A 23341-nucleotide genomic window follows, 5' to 3' on the forward strand; every position below is an offset into this window, starting at 1 on the left:
TTGAGCCGTGGGGAATGCCGTGATGTTCTTTGTCAAGTGAGCCGAATTTGGACGTTGGCGTTCCGTTCCATCGAGTTGCACGTGATTGGCCCATTTGAGTCGTGACCAAGGCCGCGACCTTCTGTGTCACGTTAGCCAAATTCAGACAAAGGCGTTCCGCTCAATGTAGTCGCACGCGATTGGTCCATTTGAGCCGTGACGAATGCCGTTACGTTCTACGTCATGTGAGCCAAGGTGTCACGTGTTAGTTTTCGTCCGTTTATCGGACGGAGGCGACCGAACGCTCGGAGAGACCATCCGAAACAAAACAGATGGACTTAAATGGCCGCGAAGCGGCATGCATTGGACTTATACGTAAGCGCTTCGCGCTTTTCAGTATCCGGGTGCTTTGTGAACATGGCGTCACAGCGGGCCTCTTGCACTTACGTTGTGGCTCAATCCCCCCTCCATTGTAGCAGCCACCCCTTATGTCTGTCCGTGTCCACTGTCGTAGACAGACAGACAGCTGAACGGACAGACAGACAGACAGACAGACAGACAGACAGACAGACAGACAGACAGACAGACAGACAGACAGACAGGACAGTTTGACGGACGGACGTAGGATTCATGGTTTACCGATGAAACTCCTCCAAGCTTCACTCCACTCATAGTCATTCATTCCGTGGTGTTACGAGTGTCGAGAGACACTGAGTGCGTCCTTCTCGAACACTGGGCGCGTCGTTCGCAAGTGAATACTACGGCGCGCGTCCCACAGAGAGATCTCCGACGTTGAGCGAGAGCATGCGACGGACGCGAATCACATCGGCTCCGGCTCAGGTTCAATTTCAAGAAGAATTTCTTCCTGGCGACCTGTTGCAACGATAGGAACTTGTTCCTAGCATCACCACTGTCAAGCCTATACCGGACTTCAACCTGTGAGTGCGCTTTTAAACGTTTTAACGCTTTCGAAAGTTCTTGAAGAGGTCCACCTCGCTAACCCTAACAAGCCGGAGATGCGGCTTGGACAGAACGCCGCCCCGCTCTACAGCGGATGGTGAGCGTCTCTGGGAGCGTCGCAGCCGACGAGAAGCACTCATTGCCCTCTCGCTCCACGGACCACATGATGGATACGCAGACCAGTCAAGACGCCGATACGCAGGTGAGCGATGAGGACAACGCAAATCCATGGATCACTGTTACCAAGAGAGCGAACAAACGCCGACAGCTGCAACCCCACAACGTACCGACTGAACAGCTGCCCAGCACGCCGTCTGAGCCCGCTCTACGCCAGAGCCGGCCTAGGACGCGTCTACCAAGACTCCCACCGCTACCTGCCGAGGACTACAAGCTAGCAATCCGTCCCCATGGTGGATTAAATCTCAGCAAGGTTAGCCCCAAGACATTACTTCTCGCCGTAGTTCATGCAGCAAATATACGCAGTGAGAAGCCTGATATCAAGCTTCGAGTTGACGAAAATCAAAATGTGCTAACAATAAGCACCTCATCTGAACACATCGCCATGGCACTTGGACAAATCACCAAAATTACAGTGCACCCAACAACCTACGACATCACCTCCTATGGTATTGCGCCTGATAATTCGTGCAAAGGGGTGGTCAACGGAATAGGCCATGAAATCACACCAGACGAATTCCCGACAGAAGTTGAAGTACCGGGATACGAGGTCCTTACGTGCAGACGCCTCGGGAACTCCGGAGCAATGGTGCTCACATTTTGTGGGAAGCGAGTCCCTTTCTTCGTGAACGCGTACGGACAGGCTCTCCGCTGCTACCTCTACAAACGGACTATTCCCCACTGTAGAAAGTGCAACAAAACTGGACACCGCGAAGATGTGTGCCCACAGCCTCCTGACACACCGAAATGTCGAGTGTGCGGGGATTCACTATCACCCAACAACCACGAGTGCCGCCCTTCTTGCATGCTTTGTGGTGGCGACCACCCGACGGCTGCCAAACCATGCCCAAAGCGGTTTTTGCCACCTGTCGACCGACGCAAACCACCCCGGTCAGCTACTCCCACCAAGAAGGCCCAGTCACCATCTCCCAGCCTCGGACGGCAGAGCAGTGCGTCCGGGAGTGCAGCCAGGCGAAGGAGCCATTCCAGGGATAAGTCGGGGCCCAAGCGAGGAAACTCGTCATCGCGGAGTGGTTTCGCTGGCCAGCCGGGATCTCAAGGCTGGCACACGGACGGGACAACGCATCATCATGGCCAGCAAAGCGGTTCCCACAAGAAAGCACAAACGGTAAGCTGGGCAGGGCAGTTCCCTCCTCTCCCTCCCTCTCCACATCAGTCCCACTCCCTCACACAAACATCAACGCAGGAAAGAACACCACAACCAACGCCACCTAGACTACCACAACCCATGTCAGTAGACACTCAGCTTCACCCTGACATGTCGTCAACTACGGCACGATCCGACTATTGCACACGAGAGGCGTTGAACGAAATGGCTACTTCTTTAAGGAACGAATTCGCAGCTATGATGCAGGTAGAAATGCAGTAAATGAAGGATAGCATTATGGCTGAACTAACAGCTCCACTCCAACAATTGATCCAGCAGGCCCTGCAACCTGCTATCCAGCAGATTGTAACGGATGTTAAACAGCAGATATCGGCTGCACTTGGCCAACTTGATATTTCGCCATCTGCACTAAAACGCACCACGTCTCCGACACGTGAAACACAGCGACCGCATCCTTACATACGCCCCTCCCGTTTCCTATCACCGTCCCGAAAAACCGTCCCAACAGCCGCAGCTGCTGCAGTCCCGCTTCCCACCACCCTCCACCAAGATTTAGCACATCCCGAAATGCCTCCGTGTACTACCGAGGCCCCGCTATTGCATGATCATGGCGAGAAACCGTAGGTCAACGCGTGACACCCCTCAACTCCTACGTGTGTGGCAGTGGAATTGCAGGGGGTATCGTAGAAAACGCGGAGCTCTAATGCAATTTATTCCGACGCAGCAGATTACTCCCGATGTCATAGCGTTACAAGAAGTACAATGTACCCCTACGCTTCCGGGTTACACCACATACACGGACGTAACGAACAATACACCACATCGCACAGCTACATTAGTTTCTAAGCATGTCACTGTCATAGAAGACACCCTTCAAAGCACCTCCATCTCACACGTACTTCTCGAATTAGTCCCGTGCTCTCGTTCCAGTAGCAGCCTGTTCGTGCTTAACGTTTACAGTGCACCTAACGCCAGGAAAGATGACTTCGGTAATCTATTCGCACAAATCTGCAAGTTGGGTAAACAAATAGTTATTGTAGGAGATTTCAATGCCCCCCACCCGGCTTGGGGCTACGCAACAGAAACGCCTAAAGGCCGACGACTCGCACAGGTTCTCGCGATTCATCGCATGACCCTGCTGACAGAACCTGATCAACCCACTCGCCTAGGTAATAGTGTGAGCAGGGACACATGCCCTGACCTCACGATAGTCAAGGGCGTTAGTCACCATTCCTGGTGCAACCTCATGGTGAATCTAGGCAGTGATCACCATATACTAACTACAGAGCTCCAAGTAGCAGCCACGCGTGCCCCAGAGCGCATCATAAAACTAACGAATTGGGATGCATTTAGGCGTAATCGTACAACTACCCATCAGGACTCTCCTTTCCTAGAGGCTTGGATATTAAAACTTCACTCCGATTTTCAAAGAGCTACGAAACTCATCGCTGCGACGACAGAAACGCCGGATGTGGACCGGCATCTGCTACATCTCTGGGATGCCCACAGAGGCTTGACACGGCGGTGGCGGCGACAGAAACATAACCGAAAACTTCGTCTCCGAATCGCCAAACTAGCTACTGAGGCACAGGACTATGCGAACATCCTCACTAGCAATAATTGGCATAACTTCTGTGATCGACTCAACGGCTCACTAAGTACACCTAGAACGTGGCGTATACTTCGTGCTCTTTTAAATCCCACGCAGACAAAATCACACACTGCTAACGCAATCCGCACCATTCTCCACAAATCAGGGCTCGACGATAACACTCTGCTGCACACCTTGAAGCAACACTATGTATCCACGGGCCCCCGTCCCGCCTACCGTGATTATCCACACGTACACGATACGCCTCTAGATGAGGACATTACAGAAGCAGAGGTTAGGGCAGCTTTGCAAAGCATTAAGCGCAACACAGCACCCGGTACAGACGGGATTACGTACACACTTCTGCGTAATTTAGATGACCAGTCCATCGAATATTTAACCGCTTTTTACAACGAACATTGGAAAAACGGCACGCTACCACAGGAGTGGCGACACGCAGAAATCATACTTATTCCAAAGCCTGGCAAGCCGCTATCCCTCCAGAATCTTCGCCCTATATCCTTAACTTCATGTGTAGCTAAACTCTTTGAACGCGTTGTTCTCTCTCGACTACAACCATTTCTCGAAGACAATCACTTTTTTTCCTGATACACTATTCGGCTACCGTCCTGGTATCTCTACACAGGACGTATTATTACAGCTTAAGGAGGACGTGTTGAATAGCCCCACTTCAAACCAGGTCCGAGCTATTCTGGCCCTGGATCTGAAGGGTTCTTTTGACAAAGTCTCCCACGACCTTATTCTTGACAATCTCGCTTCATCTCGGTGTGGCTCACGTATCTACAATTACGTCAGGTCCTTTCTTTCTGACCGCACGGCCACTATTGGGATTGGAGACCTCCGTTCAGACGTCATTCGTCTCGCAGGCAGAGGAACACCACAGGGCTCGGTTCTCTCGCCCACTTTGTTCAACGTGGCTATGGCTAAACTCCCTTCCCTATTACAACAGGTTCCCAACATCCAGCATGCCATCTATGCAGATGACATTACAATTTGGGCGACCAAAGGATCAGACGGAACCATTCAGGACGCCCTACAGGAAGCTGTGTCTGTGGTACAAGACTATGCTGCTGCCGGCAGCCTTACGTGCTCAGTGGATAAGTCGGAGTTGTTATTAGTATACAAGCGGCGCCGCAAAACCGCTGATTCTCCTGACATTTCGCTGTTTCTTGATGGCCATGCTATCCCTCTGGTACCACGAATTCGCATTTTAGGCCTCTACCTTCAGTCCGACGGCAAGGCCTCGTACACTACACACCTTCTGGCTCAGCAGATAACTCAAATTACACACATGATCCAACGCATCACCAATCGCAGGAGAGGCCTCTGTGAGAAAGATGTCCTCCGCTTAGTACAAGCACTCATAGTTAGTCGGCTCACCTATCATCTTCCCTTTCACAATCTCACTCTAGCTCAAATAAAAAAGATTGTCATCCTTCTACGGACAGCTGTGAAGGCGGCTATCGGCTTGCCTCCACACGCATCTACACAACGCCTCCTTCAATTAGGAGTCCACAACACCATAACCGAACTCATCGAGGCCCAGCACAATAGTCAGCTCCAACGGCTCAGGCAGACCCGTCAGGGCTGCGCCATCCTGTCTCGTCTTGGCTACCCGATTCCTCAAAAACCCGCACAAGTACCGCGATATAAACTTGCTTCTACTGTCCGCGCACTCATCAAAGTGCCTCCGATTTCACGCAATATGAATCCCTCCCGCCACGCCGGTCGTCGACGTGCCCGAGTTCAGGCTATGACACGCGTCTTTGGTGATGGTACATCAGACTTACAAGTACTTTACACTGATGCAGCACGCTACCCAGAGAAGTCAGCCATGTGTTTAGCCGTGACAGATGACACAGACGCCCTTGTGGCGTCTGCCACACTTCGCACTACAGACAGTGGTCTGGCAGAGGAGGGAGCTCTCGCTCTGGCAATTGTTCACGCTACGACACTGTCACATGAATCCCCTGTCACTATTGTAACAGATTCACAAGCTGCTTGCCGTGCTTTCGCTCAAGGACTTGTGGCTGCACATACACACAATATCCTCTCTTCTGTCTCACCGTCCGCATTACGTCCTGTGCGTATCGTCTGGACTCCTGGACACGCCTCTCTCCATGGTAATGAACGCGTTCATGCGGTTGCCCGAGAGCTGACCGGCCGGGCTCCATTGGAAGAGCTGTCCAATCCAGACGACGCATCGACAGAACCACTAAACTACAACGCTACGCTGCAGTACTATCGACAGAGCCGTTATACGTATCCTCCCCCTAATCCTTCACTTAACAGAGCAGATGCTGTCGCTTGGCGGCAACTACAGACCAATTCATTTCCTTGCCTTTATATGCTAAATCGCTTTCATCCGACTCTCTACCCCTCCTACTGCCCCTTCTGTGGATCCGTACCGACGGTGTACCACTCCACGTGGGAATGCTCTGCCCCACAGGGCGTGCCTCCCATTCCCAATCCCACCCCTTCCTCTTGGGAGTCTGCACTGCTCAGTTTACGCCGGCAGGAACAGCAGCAGCTGGTCCAGCGGGCTCGCAGGGTCGCGCAAGGCAATGGAGCCCTGGACTGAGGGCCCCACCCAAAGAAGGCTCAGTTTCCATTTGTTATTAATAAATGTTTATTCTCTCTCTTATTCTCTCTCCCACAGAGACGCTTGACGTGCCTATTTTCACATGGGGCGCGTACCAAAGGGACACTTGACGCGTCACGTTTCAATTGCGATCAATTGATCCTCAAGCCGAGGTTGAAATTGTGACACACGCCTCCATTTCCTAAAGTGGCTGTTCGCTTCCCCTGGTCATCGCGACCAATGCGGACCACTCACTTTTTGACATAACGAACGGAACGCCTCCGTCCGGATTTTGAACACTTAAAAATTGCACCACAAGTAACATCACATCTCCTGAAAGACGGATGACACATTGTGCTAGAAAAGAAAAATTGTCACATCCCACGTACAGTGGGAATCAATGATATGCGAAGCAAGACTGAGAAAGGGTGATATGTCACTTTAAAATCAGCACAATGTTACGATGTTGAGGTAAATAATGCTGTACATGACTTCCGTGTCATAATTATCATGTTTGGTTGTGTCGTCTACCTTTGTCATCTATTTATGTCGCGTGATACCAAATTTAGTATATGTAGAGCTAGCGAAACGCCCGTGAGGACGCTATCAGCGTGGTATGTTGTCATGTTCTTACATGACACGAGTGTCAGTATTATCATGTTTGCACCAGCCATATATTTCGTCCTTCATTGACGTCACGTAACACCTAATTCGGTGCGTGTGGAGCTAGCAGAACGGCCGCGAGCGCATCATTGATGGCCCAATATACTCCAATGTAGCGCCGACGCGCGCGCATGCTGGGCACAGCGACGCTACTAGCGAAACGCGAGCACTTTATATATTTGTCTGACTCCAGGGGCGACCGGCGCGACCAGCGTCCGTTGGCGTGGCCCGACGGCAACCACCGTTAAATGCGACATGCTGCGTTTCCTACCAATGCGTTACCCAGACAACACTGTGTCGCCCTCTTTTCGTGACGGAGGGACGCCAGACGCGCTAAAGCGCGCATGCGTCCAAGCAATGCAGCACGGCGTGTGCCTGCGAGCGCCTGGCGTGGCAACGCTGGCGTGGCAACGCCGGCGTGACGCAACGAAACAAACGCCGGCGAGCACACGTCCCACGTCACGACGAATTGCATTGGCGCCTTGACTGCAGCATGTAGTCATGTTCTCGCGTGACACACATCTCATGATTATCATGTTTGCACCAGTCACATACCTTCGCCATCCATTGACGTCACGTAATACCAAATTTTGCATATGTGAAGCTAGCGAAACGGCCGCTAGCGAACCATGTGTGGCATGTAGTCATGTCACGCATGTCGTGATTGTCAAGTTTGGATGTGTCATTTACCTATGTCGTCCGTTCGCGTCACGTATTGCCGAGTTTGGTATAAGTGAAGCTAGGAAAACGGCTGCACGCGCATCATGAGCGTAGCATGTAGTCCTATTGTTACGTGACACGCATCCCACGTTTATCATGTTTGCACCAGTATCATATTTTCGTCATTCATTCACGTACCGTAATACCTAATTTAGTATATGTGACGCTAGCGAACGGCTGTGAGTGCACCATGAGCTTGGCATGTAGCCATGTTGTTACATGACATGCATGCCACGATTTTCGTGTTAGGGTATGTCGCTTGTGTTCGCCATGCACTCGTGTCAAACCATACTAGTTTTGCACCATGCCATGTGAACGAAACCACCGCAAGAGCTGCAGGACCATGAAACGTAAATCATGACATTCATGACATACGTATCATAATTTTCATGTTATCTCTAGTCAAATATGGTCTTCATACAGTCCTGTTATGCCATAGGAAGTTTGGTATCGATACCATTATCAAAACGGCTAGGAGAGCTTTTAGTCGTAGGCGGCCAGATAGATAAATAGATAGATAGATAGATAGATAGATAGATAGATAGATAGATAGATAGATAGATAGATAGATAGATAGATACGCTCATAGTGGCTGAAGTGTGCTAAGAAATGCTTCGCATTTAAAACTAGCCACCCTGTCTACACGAAGTGCCTTCTGACGGGAAGAGTGCCAAAATATAGGAAGAATGCGAACATCATAACATAATAAAGGAGATGACAAGGATTTGAAGAATTACATGCCGATCAGCTTGCTCTCCGTCGTATACAAGCTGTTTACAAAGGAAATCGCTAACAGAATTAGGAAAACACTAAATTTTAACCAACCAAAGGAACAAGTAGGATTTCGAACAGGCTAGTCAAGAATTGAGCACATTAATACTATCAATCAGGTAATAGAAGAATGGTCAGAATACAATCAACCACTATACATAGCTGTCAAAGATTACGAGAAAGCGTTTGATTCAGCAGAAATATCAGCAGTGATGCAGACCCTGCGGAATCAGGGCGCCAACGAAGCATATATGAGTATTCTGGAAGAAATCTGCAGGGGATCAACTGCCGCACCATTGTGATCTATATGGAAAGCAAGAAAATACCAATTTAGAAGGGTTTAAGGCAGAGAGATACAATCTCACCACTGCCATTTACCGCCTGCTTACAGGAGGTTTTCAGAGGCCTAGAGGGGGAACAGTTAGGGATATGATTTAATGGAGAGTACCTTAGTAGCCTGCGCTTCGCCGATGACATTGCATTGCTGAGTAACTCAGCTGACGAATTGCAACTCACGATTATGCAGTTAAACAAGGAGAGGACAAAGGTAGGTCTTAAAATTATTCCGCAGAAAACGAAAGTAATGTACAACAACATCTGAAGAGAACAGCGCTTCGAGATAGGTAACAGTCCACTTGAAGTTTAAAAGACTACGTCTACTTAGGATTGGTTATAACCTCGGTGCCGAACCACCAGATTGAAGTAACCAGCAGAATAAGAATGGGGTGGAGCACATTTGGCAAGCACTCTCAAATCAAGACTGGTAGATTGCCATTATCCCTCAAGATGAAGGTATATAACAGCTGAATCTTGTTAGTACTTAGCTACGGGGCAGAAACCTCGAGACACTCATAGGTGGTTCAGCTTAAATTGAGGACGAAGCAGGGAGGGATTGAAAGGAAAATGATAGGTGTAACCTTAAGAGATAAAAAGAGAGCAAAGTGCATTAGGGAAGAAAGCGGAGTTAAGTATATTATAGTTGAAATCAAGAAAAGGAAATGGACATGGTGGGCATGTAGCACGTATAGGGAGGATAACCGCTGGTCATTAAAGGTAAGTGACTGGATTCCCAGAAAAGGCAAGCGGGCCAGAGGGAGAAAGAAAGTTAGGTAGCCAGATGCGTGAGGAAGCTTGCGGCTATAAGGTGGCAGCAACAAGTGCAGGACCGAGTAGTCAGGCTGCTGCTGATGATGATGATGATGTTGTTGATGATGATGACGCTGAGGAGTTTACAACCACACAAGGCCCCATTTCCCGAATCAAATGGTGTCGTGGCGTTTATCATACCTCTGCTCTGAGCAATCTTGCGATGCGAGTGTGCAAATATGAGCAATTTCAAGGGCTTTCTCAGCTCAGCACAATGTTCGAGCAACTGAATCGTCCATATGGAACTCAAATGGAAGTATTGTATTGAGACAGCTGCGCGAATGTCGAGCATACAGTAGGTAGAACGGAGTGAAGTACGTGGTTTCGTGCTTCGCTGTATTATAAGTGTAGGTGTTGAACAGCAAGATCTCATTGCAGTTCTTGTGATTCAATGATACATACATAGCCAGCATATTAGTAAGCGTGTGGTTTATGCGTTGGACAAGGCCATTCGTCCGGGGATCATATGGTGTTGAATGGTGAAACTGCGAAGTGCAGAGACGATACAATTCTTCTGCAGTGTGGGCGACGAATCAGCGACCACGATCACCGATGATGGCATGAGGCGGACCATGGTGAAAAAGGATGAATCATAACAGGAAGGAAGCGACAGACTGTTTCCCAGCGGATTCCGCAGATGTTATCACGGCGGTTTCCGCATATCTGGTGAGTTGATCGACAAAGACTATGATGCAGTGGTTGTTGTTGCAAGACCCGGTACTAGCAGGTCGATACTAACTTGTTCTAAAGGTGCTGTTGGCGGCGTTATAGGATGAAGAAGGCCATGTCGACTGCTTGTAGGTCACTTGTGGCGCTGGCACTTGTCACAACGGATACCTATTGCTTTGTAGATTGTCTCATTTTAGGCCAGTAGAAGCGCTCCCCAGTTCGATGTAAAGTGCGGATGAATCCAAGAGGGCCTGACATCGGTCATGGCGTATGTAGGACGTCGTAGAGCAAACTTTTGGGAACCACTAGCAAATACCACGCACTATTCGCCAAGAAATTTACCTTGTACAACAGTTCATCGTGAAGACAAAAGCGACCACTATCCATGGGGCTTCTGGCTGTGACGAGCAGAAAGTCTAAAGTCAAATCATTGCGTTGTTCACGCTGGAACATGGTGACGTCCAGAAATGTGTGCGAAACAGCAGCAAAGCAGATGTCAAACGTGTCTGTTTTACCATCAGTTGTATATGATGGAAGGCGAGGAAGACAATTGGTGTCAGAAGGGCACCGTCAACTTCTGTTTGCAATCTTAAAGTCAAACTCCTGAATGCGTAGAGCCCAGCGTGCAAGGTGGCCAGAAGGGTCTCGGAGAGTAAAGAGCCAGCGTAGAGAATAATCGTCTGTTACAATCGTGAACGGACGCCCATACAGGCAACAACGAAACTTCTGAACAGTAAATACGGCTGCCTAGAATTTTTCTTTGGTCACAGTGTAATGTTTTCCAGCCTTGCTGAGGGAACAACTCGTATAGGCAACGGCATGTTCTCTGTCATTATGACGCTCAACAAGAACGCCTCCGATGCCAATATCACTTGCGCCACTGTGCACTTCTTTAGAAGCAAATGGATCAAAGTGTCGGTAAAGAGGTGCTGATGTCAGTAGAAATTTAAGTTTAGAGGACGCAACATCCCATTCAGATGTCCACTCCAATGCGTTGTCTTTTCACAAGATGCTGGTCAATGGATACACGATATCTGTATATTTTGGCACAAAGCGTCGAAAATAAGAACATAGCCTGAGAAAGTTGCGCAGTGCTTTCAAGTTGCGCAGTGCTTTAAGCCACTTGGGTGGCTTAAAGGCACTGATCACTTTAAGTTTCCGGAGATGGGGCCTGACCCCATCTTTCTTTACCAAATGGCCTATTAGCAAGGCCTGCCGTTCACAAAACCGACACTTCTTGGAGTTCAAGACCAAACCAGTCTTTTCCACCCAGTCCAGAACGAGGCCTAAATGAACGTAATGTTCTTCGAATGCGTTCCCAAAATGGCAACGTCGTCCAGATATCACAAGCAGATCTCCCATTTCTGTCCGCAAATGGTATATGTATATATATATATATATATATATATATAAATATATATATATATATATATATATATATATATATATATATATATATATATATATATATATATATATATATATATATATATATATAGCGCTTCGATGCGGTGGCGTAACTTTTTGTTGTGACGCTGCCGGCGCCACGTGCGCATGAGGCCAGCGTGTGGGTCTTACATGTGGAGGAGGCGAGAGTCGGTTGTGGGCAAGTCGGTGGTAGTCTCCACTTCTTGGGTTTTGACTTGCACGTGCTCTTGCAATGAAGCGATCGTTCATTGATGTCTGTAATAATGTCAGAGGCGTGTTATTCACGCAACTGGCGCAATTTCGGCCAATCGGTCATGTGAGATGTGGGTTTTGGCTTCTTGCTGAGGCACGTTAGAATTGTTATCAAGGGGATATTGTGGTCAATGCCCACTGAAAGGCCCGTGTTGTCCCAAGTAGCACGCGTAGCGTTCTTGCACTGCGTTAGGTTCGGTGATGTGTCATGGCACACACTTGCCTTTGCGTGTGGGTGGCTGCTGCAGATCATTAAGTAGGGTAAGGCGAATGTCTTTTACTAACGACCATAGCTTTCTGTTTTTCGGATCCGTGTGCGCGGAGCCCCAATCGGGATGTCCTGTGTTAAAGTCGCCGAGCAAGAGCAGCTGCACGTCTCTGACGAGAGCGATCGTCTCAGTGAAGAGGCGACAGAAGTCTGCCGCTTTCTCACAAGGTGAACTGTACACACTCAGGACAAAGAGCGACTTGCCTGTGCGTTTGCGTGGTAGATTCTCTACAATCGTATGCTGAATGCCGTTGCTTCCAAATCATGCTGTACAGCTATGAGGCTGCTGTGAACGAGCGTGGATGTGCAGGGGGAAGCATGCGTATCAAGCTGAAGGTAGGCGACATAACCGGGGAGGGTGGAAAGAGTAGACGTCTCTTGCAAAGCGAAAACATCCGGGGCTGGTTCCGTCGCTTGCGGATCAGCTTGCAATTTCTGTACGAGCTGCTGCAGGTGGCTCCGTTTCTTACGGTATCTTTGCAGTTCCACTGCCATATGGTCAGTGTGGGACACACCATGATTAAGCCATTGCAGGCTTGGGGCCCGCCTGCAACGTGGCAGGTTGGCTGAACGTGCGTGGAAGCTCGTGGTGGTCGAGCCATGCATAGATTTCGGCGGTGGTGGACTCCGTGTATTTTTGAGAGCATTCAGTGAATTATTGGTGGTCTCCGTATAACTCTTCAGGGCGTTCAATGACTTGTTCGTGTCCGCGATGGCTTGTTGCAGAGTGTTGAAACGGACTTTGAATTTCACGTCTAGGGTTGTGAGAGCCACAGATACTGCTTTTGAGACCGCCGTAGCAATATCGATTTCGGCATTAAGCGACGTGGTGGAGGCATTTGCTTTGCGCTTACCCGTGGGCTGCGATTGCGGCTGGGATGGGGAAAAAACGGCCTCTATTGGTTCCGACGCGGTCGCGGCATGTTTCTCAAAGGTTTTGTCTAGCTTTACTTTTAATGACTGGATGTATTGTGGGAGGTTTCCTATCTGGGACATTAGTTTAGAGAGCTGAGACTGCTGCGAGGAAAGTTGTGCCTTAAGTGAGGAGTTCTCCCTGACCAACTCCCTCAGCTGTGGATCCTGCGACGACGTCAGTTACGCTTAGAGCGACGCACGGGTTCCTTGGGCCCAGGCAAGCTTCTTGGGATTAGGCACGGATGATGACTGTGACAATCCCTGGGATGAACCAGGGGAGAAGGAGGGAGGTGACGAGGATGAGTTGAGGTAGCTAGCAGAACGGGACCGTGATCGAGACTAGAACAGTGACTTGGTCCGTGACTTGGACCTGGACTTCTACCGAGGCCTGGACTGGGACCTCGACCAGGACCGGTCACGGTTGCGGGGTCCGGAATGGTCAGTTTGTTGCTGCTGCTGCGGCTGGCTGAGAGGAGGGTACGACTTCTCTTGGAACGGTGAGTGATTGGTGCGAAGGATTGATGGCTGCTGCGGTTGTGGCTCTTCGTCGGGTGCTTGCGCCGATGCGTAGCCGGACGGGGTAGGCTTCTTAACGAAACGGTATTTGCAGTTCAACTGTCCGTTGAATGACCACCCTTACAAATGATGCAGTGGGCACGGCATGTCGGTTGGGGGCCCTGTGGTATCGGTGGGTGTTCTTCGCCGCAACGCGCACAGTGGTTGTGTTTTGGGTGAGGGCATACGTCAGTTCGATAACCCACCTTGCAGCATTTAAAGCATGCTTCTACCTTTGGGTAAAAGGGGCAGAGACGGATGTAGACACTGTGCTAGAAGATACATCGTGGCAAACAATCTCCAAGCATGGTGACGAGTACGTGGTTGGTCCGTTCCATGCAACGGCCACCCATGACAGGCAATGTTGGGTTGCTCTCTTGCAAGTCCTTCAAGATTCTGCATCATTAAAGCTGTCGTAGGCGTTGAACATGATGCCAAAAATGCATCGTTAGGTGGCGGGGCACAAACGTGAAGTTCGATGGTCCGGACTTCGATCTGCCGTGACGTGATGCGAAGGTAGGCTTGTGTTCGGACAAATTCTCGCTCACTAAGGGTGAAGGTGTCGTTTGTGGGGTGAACCCACACTTTGTCGCGGGACGCTGGTGGCTGGTCCGGTAGCGATGCGGCCTTCAGCAGGGCTTCGTACAGTTGCCATGGTGGCAGCTTCGTAAGGTCGACGGGAGTTGCTGGCCACCCCACGATGTGAATGGCGTCAGGCAGTATCCTAGGTAGGGGACTGTGTCTTCGCAGGGGCGTAGGGAGCGGCTTCAGTTCGTTACGTGGGGGCGTCACTTGCTGGGCGCCGTTCATGTGTGGCGTTTCCTGGCGGAGCTCGAGGCATCGCTTCTCCTGGGCGTGAAAACCGGGCGATAGCTGCCTAAAGCCATCCGACCATTCTTCTGCCGAAATCATGGTTCCTTCAACCGTGTACACCATGTCGGGGGCAACCGGGTGCGGCAGGAACGCGAGGGGAAATGCTAAAGCACTGGCAAAACGCCTACGCGAAAGCGGGAGCATTGCAAGAGACGTGAGAGCGTCTCTCACAGACGCGAGAGCAGGAAATGCACCTCCGCTCTTTTCGAATGCTCGAGAGGGACTCCTGGTACCTGGAGTTTAATAGTTAGTGCGCTGGGGCCTTGGTGGTGTGCCAGAAACGTAGTTGTACTGCTCGATGCCTGCTACAGCAATGAAAACAGGATGCTGATGCGGATCGGCAACCGGCAAGGGCGTACCTTCGAAAGAGATTGCGCGGGTGTGTCGAATGAGTTATTCATGTACGTTCTCACGTATTGTCGACGCAATATCGGAAGGCGCGTAGTTGTGAACACTCGCCACGGCGGTCACACTCGGTAGTCGACCAAGTTTAGGAGCACTACGCCTCATCCTCCGCATCTCAAAGTGCGACAATGTCGTATGACAACAGCTACTGTATCAATGCTGTTTTTGCCGACGAGAAAGTGATAAACGACCCCTGCGATTCCCTTTGACCAGTGGCTGACTTTGTTTTCCTCGGACATGCAATGTTTAACGGTCTTGCATAGCTTCAGGATTGTCTCGATACGCATCGTGCCTGTTTTGCCTGGTACCTGCGCTCTTTGCAGCAGCATTTGGTCGGCTTGCTTCCTCTTTGCCATGGTGTCCTCGAAACACTCGTTATTTCTGACACGAAGCACTCCTACGTCGTGAAGGCGTCCTCATGGTTCTCATACCATGTGAGCGCCGTGTCCCCCAAGAAGAACACCACATTAGTCAAATGAGCTGCCACGTCCCAAGTGTAGTAGTGTGTCACCCGTTTGCACTGTTTGAGCCACTCATCCCCGTCCTCACTAAATTTGCCCCCGAAAGGACGGGACTCTGTCAGATGCTGACGCTGCCAAGGACCAGCCGTGGCTGAGGTTGGTATAGTGAAGGCACTCCTGGAAATGGTGTTGCAGTATAGTTAGCTGCGGGGTTCCGGGTTTCGTCTTTGCCATGAAAGATTTCGCCCACCTGTGGAAACGGGGGTTGCCCAGCAATGCGGCGGCTTCAGCGTAGCTCAGGTTGTTGCAGATTCGTGCTGCTTGGTTAGGTACCCAGAACTTTCACCACAAAACTGTAACAGTAAAATTGATCTTAACTATGTTTTATTTACAGGTGGGATCAGTCAATGATCGGCGATGATATGTGGGGTTTAACGTCCTGAAATCACCATATGATTATGAGAGACGCCGTAGTGGAAGGCTCCAAAAAGTTTGACCACTTTATGTTCTTTAACATGCCCCCAAACTTGAGCACACGGGCCTGCAACATATCCGCCTCCATCGAAAATGCAGCCGCCGCAGCTGGAATTCGATCCCGCGGCCTGCGGGTCAGCAGCCGTGTACCTTAGCCACTAGACTACCGCGGCGTGGCGATGACCGGCGATGATTGCGTACATGGGCCGATTCAACCAACTTCCTCTTTATCTTTCTTCTTCGATACAATGGCCTGGCTCATACTGTATCAATATTATTCCTAAGGGCATGACACTAACGCCATCTATTGAGCGAGTCATAATATAGAGTTTGCTATATACTACATACAGAGGAGGGAATGACTCACGGCCTAAGGAGCTTCGCCCCTAAAAAATTACAGCATATCCATGGAGTGAATGATGACGAGTGGGTGAAGCTTCGGAACGATCGGTAAACCGTGAATCCATCCATCCGTCCTACCATCCATCCGTCTGTCTGTCCTTCCGTCCGTCTGTTTTTCTGTTCGTCCATCCGTCCGTCCATCCGCCTGTCTGTCTGTCTGTCTGTCTGTCTGTCTGTCTGTCTGTCTGTCTGTCTGTCTGTCTGTCTGTCTGTCTGTCTGTCTGTCTGTCTGTCTGTCTGTCTGTCTGTCTGTCTGTCTGTCTGCCTGTCTGTCCGGACTGATAGATACCTTACTGGTATGTAAATAGACAGAATAACACCTCACTTGCATTTAAAATACTTTATTTTCATTATTGTACTCTTTTGTATGTATTTCTTTATTATTGGTAGTATTTCATGCCATTTCTTTCTTCGTTGTCTTACTAGCTATTTATAACGTCCACGTTCCTGCTATAGCCCTGTGTAAGGTTGCACTATATATGTATATAACTAGCTAAAACAGACTAGCAAAGCACGTGATGAGTTGGCTGTGAACAATAACACAGGGACTAAAAGGAAAAAAAAACAAAGGAGTGGAAAGAGGGCAATTAGTGCTGAAAGCAACAAAAGGAATGCTACAGCAATTTCTCAAGTCCACAGGTGTCAGCAGCCGTATCTGCAAAACGGTGAGCCACTCTTCCCCACCCCCATGCGGCTCATTTTTCCTCTACATTCATAGGCAGCAAGCAGTATTGCTAACAGGTGTGGTACCAGAACGGGTAAAGAATGAAACAGAGAAAAATTTTCCAGTAAGCAAAGGAAACCGCGGAGCACATCACCTTCACTCACGTTTACGTATTGAAAAAGAGTGAATCGCTAGGTACGAGCTTGGTAACTCAGGAAAGATGGCGAGCTACGCAAGCCAACAAACAACAAAGGGCATCGCCCGTTCGTGCAACTCCCTTCACCTCCCAACGGCATAGCACTTAAGCCTAACCTGAACCTTATGTTCCGGGATCCGGGTTTACCGCTAAAGGATATTAATGATGGCAGCATGGCCAGGCCGAGTGCGGAACGACCTATATTCGGAACCCTTTCTAACTGGTCCGCCTTGTCGCTTACAATCAGCGTAATGCGGCCATGGACAGACGACGCGCTATACTTTTGTGCTCAACTGTTGATGCGACTCTTCTCTCTCGGCTCACTCGCTTATTTCTTTCTGCCACTTTTATCTTCATTGATGGCAGTCGGAAGATTTAGCATGAGTCTCCGCCCACAGCTGTTTATTGTGGTGAACGAACGCGTAAGAGGACGTAGTTCACCTTGCTCGGCAAGTCTGTATAGATGTAATGTGGCTTCACTGCATGAGGTGTGTAGGTGAGAGGTTGTAAAAGCCATTCATGTACAGTAACATACGAAAATTATCTCGCCTAAACGGGTTTGTTTAGATTAGCGTGGCACACAAGTAAACAGAAAATAAAAGGTTCAGCGGGTGGTTTCGTTTGCAAATGCAGGGGGTTCACTTAGAGTTACTGTGCATGCTACCTTTACACAGCAGAGTTGAGCCAAGGTATGCCATCTTGGGTTCAAATGCCTTGCGAGAAAGCCCCTCATCACCCGCATAGGAACACGGCTCACACTTGACTGCTGCCGTTCTTTCAATAATTTTTTGCTTTCTTTCTATATTTATGAAGGTACGAGAAATATCGATTGCTCCTGTCACGCCCGCAAACCTTGACTTTGTGCTTACGTTCTTGGTATGTAATAATCAAACAAAGTGTGTCCGCTCGTTGAACCATGTGAGATTTTTGTTTATAGTTGATAACACAGTAGCTTCGGCTTCTTTTGGCTGTTTTTGCGATATTCACATATTAAACTATTATGGCACTTTTGGCCGCGATCGAGCCAGTTAAGCATGGAATTTTTTCGTAATGGTGGGCTCATGTTACTGTGTAAGGAAGCCAATCGTAGTTATACAGCTTCAACTGAATCGAGCTGGATAGCGGTCCAAAGTGGTCGCGCGACGTCCGTGTTATGCGCGGCTCTCGTATTACGCTCGGATTACAATTGTGGCTCACAGCTGATGTGAGCCATTGTTCAACAGTCCTGTCGCGCACAGCATTCCTTGCACTTAGGGTTTAAAAGCTGCACAAATTCACACTCTAGGGGCTACACCTTGACGATTCGAATAATTCTAGTTCAACTTCTTCCTTTATGTCTGAGCGTTTTACCCGTCAGACCAATTTGGACGTATGTAGCCGACGCACGCTGACCATCTCTGCATGTATAACGTATTCACTGGTCTATGATTAATATAATTATAACATGTTTTGCAATGCCGTCGATAGATAAAAAGAAGCCAAGCATTAATTCATTCCTCACCGAACACTAATCTTTGCATAGGAAAACCCGCTTCACCCGTGTCTAACCACATGGATTGTACGTAGTACAATTAAACGCAAAATGCACTTACTACCACATTGCTTGAGGCCAACGGGCTACATGGCTACAGTACTGAAGAAGCGTGGCGAAAAGAACAACAGCCAATGTCAACGACGCTTGATCTGCCCGGCATCTGTGTAACATCGACGTTGTCGGCGTAGTCTGCGTAGTGTTGGCTTCTTCGCAGTGCAAATGAATTACCCATGACCACGGGATGAAGCTCGATGAATAGCGTTGCTGAAATCGTGAAAGGCCCAGTGAGTGGCACCCGTAAAACAGTGGCGGCTCTACTGCCTTAAGGTAGCATATACAGTAACTCTAGGTTAACTGACAGTAGCAAGAGGGTTTTCCGCAGCTTAAATATCAGGGATTGAAGAAGGCCCACTTCGTCAACCAAAATAGGTGACTTTGGCTGACGCCTGCTAAACGCCTGCACATGAAACACGTTTGCGTTCCAGAGGAGACATGCATATTTTCAGAGCTGTGACGGCACAAACTTTGGGTTCCTCCACTTCCTCACAACATGCACTCGCAGACAACGAACGCAGTTTGAACTAAAATAAAATTTTGACGAACATCATTGCGTTCTCTGGCCGCTGAACACGACTACGGAACTAAACCGGGTGTATACTACGTCGATGTGGCAGGGCCGTCGCCTACTAGACTATACAAGGCCGCTGTAGTTCACCATGACCACCTCCTTTTTTGTTCAATTGCTGCGCCAGGACAAACGCGTTAACGAGCCCTCCTAGCGGGTGTCCAACTCCACGCTTGCTTATATAGGAGGTAGCGATTGCGCTTACTGCCTCGCAGACGGACTCTAGAGTAATCATTACAGATTCAAGCAAATTGCGTGAAAATTACCTCGCGCGCGAGGTCTCACCTTAAAGGGGCCCTGCAACACTTTTTGAGCATTGTAAAAAAAACGCTGCTGATTAGTAGTAGAGGCTTCTGACATCACGTGAGCCAAATATTATAGTGCAGCACGCAACCTGGAATTCACAATATATTATCAAAGTCAGCTAAAATAGCTTTCCCTTCTCTCGACAAATCACAGAATTAAGCTCAGTAAGCCAATCTATCAGCCGTTGACTGATTTGATCATTGCACGCTCGGTTGTTATAGAGGTCGCCGTAAGAGGCCGTCACTTGTCCACGCGTGCACGCGCAATCGCACTGGTAAATTTGCGTATTAAAAGAAAAAAGAAGAAAAAATGGTCAAGGTTACGAGGCGCGACTGACGTTTTTGTTTGCCCCTCCGATCCCTCCTTGCTCAGCTTCCAGCACTTTCAACGCGATGAGAGAAGAGAGATTGTGATTACAGTGTGTGACATATCTTCGTAACTCCGATCGTACTGGACGGATTCTTAAATTTTTTGCGGCGTTCAATTTGTGAGGTGATACGCTTTTTCAGTGAATTAATTCAATAGTTACTAAAAAAGTGTTTCAGGGCCCCTTTAGGCCTACGATCTTCTAAAGGAAGTTATCAGGGATTCACACCCCTCACCCAATCGCATCGTGTGGACTTCAAGCCACCAGGGCCTTAGAGGTAACGAGGCTACGGATGTGGCCGCCCCCGCGCTTATTTTCTGGGCACCTCCCAGCTCACAGACTAGCCAACCACTTCTGAGATTCAGAGAAACGTTGATGTACTACTGTGAACGACATCGGATTTTCCCGGTGCCTGCTAAAACCCTAAGGCCGATAAACGTACCCTAAGGCGCCTGCAGACCAACACTTTGATGTGTCCTGAAATAGTAAAGCACTTTGACCCGAAAGTAGATGGGCGGTGCCCTCACTGTGGGGAAGTCTCTGAGAACTTTTACATGCTGTGGGCATGTAAAATGAACTCTTCCCTTTCATCTGAGCCTTCCCCTACTAGACAGGCATGGAAGGCAGCTCTATTCAATTGCTCATTTGCTCATGGCTGCAGGCTCAAAGAGGTCTAGTTCAACAGGTGTGGGTAGCGGCATTGTCCAGCGAGGTCCCGGAACAAGGACTCCCGTTGTGTAAAGGCTCCTTCTGGACCTTGTTACGCCTGGGAGTCCAGACCGAACGTCATTGCCTCTGTAAAGGCAATCTGTGTCAAGGCCAGCGAGCAAGCCCGCCCGACGCCATCACCTCAACGACTTCATCTAACCCAGCAACGCCGGTGTGTCTTACGCGACGCACGGCGAACTCCCTCAAACCACGGGCCCCACAGCAGCCCGGTGATACAATTGGCGAGTCTTACGCAATTCGTGGCAACATCACTCGTTCATTGGTGCAACCCAGCGGTGGTTGCTGACTGGTGGATTCTGACACCACAACCAGCGGCGCTTCTGATTGCACGTTGGTGACGTAAGGTATCCCTTGGTGCCTATAAAAGCCCAGTGGCGCGTCACCAAGCAGCCGTGGTATGCGTCAGAGAGAAGACATCACGGCTCTTCGAGTCCCAAGTGGTCGGCCCCGGTACCAAGTTTGTAACGCCTATATTCTATGCTGTACACAAATCTTGGCTTAGCTCACCATCGTCTTGTCCGCTCGTCTATCAGCTCTGCGCAGAAGCAGCCGTGAGCTGAAAAACGCGCTACTGAACAACCTTGGCGGCCCATGACCACGGTGCACTACGCAACAATGTCAGCGGCGGAGTGAGTCGTAAAAGACTGCAAAGTCTCCATGAATAATGATTTTCACACACACACACACACACACACACACACACACACACACACACACACACACACACACACACACACACACACACACACACACACACACACACACACACACACGGTGCATGTAATCAGAGTAATCCAGGCAGCCTAGTTAAAATTACAAAAATGTTACATTACGAGATTAGTAAAAATGCATGGGTCTGGCATTCTTCGGTGGAGCCAAGACAAAGGTTTTCTTGGGTGTCGGAGACACCATGTCTTATGGGATGGATGTCTATCACAACTTACAATAACGATTGCTCGAGTATTCGTGGGTATAAATTAGTCATGCTAGGTAAAGCTATTGAAAAATAATAGCAAAGAAAACACCAAAGGTAGGCATCTAGTGTGCGCCCTCTGTACGAAGGCTTGCGCGGCGACCTGGGAAAGCAGACTGGAAGAGCACGTGCCTGTAGATTAGCTACCAATCCCTGGCAGTGGTCCTGAAATTAGAACTTCCTGGCCCAGTTCGTACCTCGTCATATTGAAGATACTTGGTGCAGCTTAGAGCTTTTTGCGTGGATGTGAGCGTGTGTTAGGGTATGGCAGTGCTCTGATAAACGAAGATGGACTTTGGTACGTTTATTAAGGTAATGCTCGCTGCAAGGGCCACAAAACCTCTATGCATTGAGTGATAGAACATGTTATGATATGCACATGTTTATATGTTGCATTGATTAAAATAATGACGTGTGATATACGGGGTTCACGAGCACTGGCGTGAGAGCAAAGTTTTAATAACATTCGATCTCCTTTCATTTGCTTGCATTGATGCATGAAATGACATGTAGGCATGAAGTGCATACGCGAGTGAGACATCTAGTTTTAATACCGATGGCTCTGTAGGTTCCACAGTTCATTTTCACACACGCCTTCCTTCTGCGTAAACTGGAACGTAAGCAAGAACATCGGGATAGCTGCATGTATATAGGCGCGCGCCGCCTCGGCGAGGCACGAAATAATCAAAGTCTGCGTGTAAAACAGTTCGGCGTATTCTCTAGAACCCGAGTTTGCGCCGACGAACGCTGCCACTGTGGTATAGGGCACGTACTGCAGGCGCGTGTGGGAACAACCGAGGCAGAAAAACGAAGCACTGCCGGCGTTCACTAGCGCGGCGCTTCGCCGAAGAGTAATGAGGTGCCGACGCGGCTTGCGCGCAATGCTAACCGTCCCTGCATGGATGCCTTCGAGAAACTTGCGGGCGCCGCTATAGAGAGGTGCATCACAATTTCACGACGTCAGCACGCTTGTAGTATGCCAATGCTATCAGTGTGTCACCAACCTACGATACTTGTACGAGTGCATAATAGATTATTTTGTTCAGTGGAGAAACACGTGAGTGCGTCGATGGCTAAGTGAGATAGGTGAGCACTGTATCTTTTGACCGCAGCTCTTTGGTACACATTCCTAGACTCAGCATCATCACTGTTTTTTGCGGTAATTGGACTTACGAGCGTAGTGAAGGATCTTCTGGCTCACGCTTATCGACGCACATAGCCTTCTTGTTGTACTGCGTGCTGTCACCATGCAAAGAGATGATAAAAAATAAATGAAATAAAACTAAATTATTCAGTAAAACAAAACTCAAGAGTTGTTTGTATGAGTACGTACGCGCACCGATGTCTCTCAAATTGTTTGCGTCAATACGAAAACACGCGTGCAGATGCGCTGACGTCCCTTAACATTAAGGTTATGGCAGAGTCCCTTAATACCGAAAAGCATTGAAGGACTCTGGTTATGGTAACCACCGTTAAAGTTTCGTCCCCTTTGTAATTGTAAAGCATT

The sequence above is a fragment of the Rhipicephalus microplus genome, chromosome 1, assembly GCF_043290135.1.
Source record: "Rhipicephalus microplus isolate Deutch F79 chromosome 1, USDA_Rmic, whole genome shotgun sequence".
Taxonomy (NCBI): domain Eukaryota; kingdom Metazoa; phylum Arthropoda; class Arachnida; order Ixodida; family Ixodidae; genus Rhipicephalus; species Rhipicephalus microplus.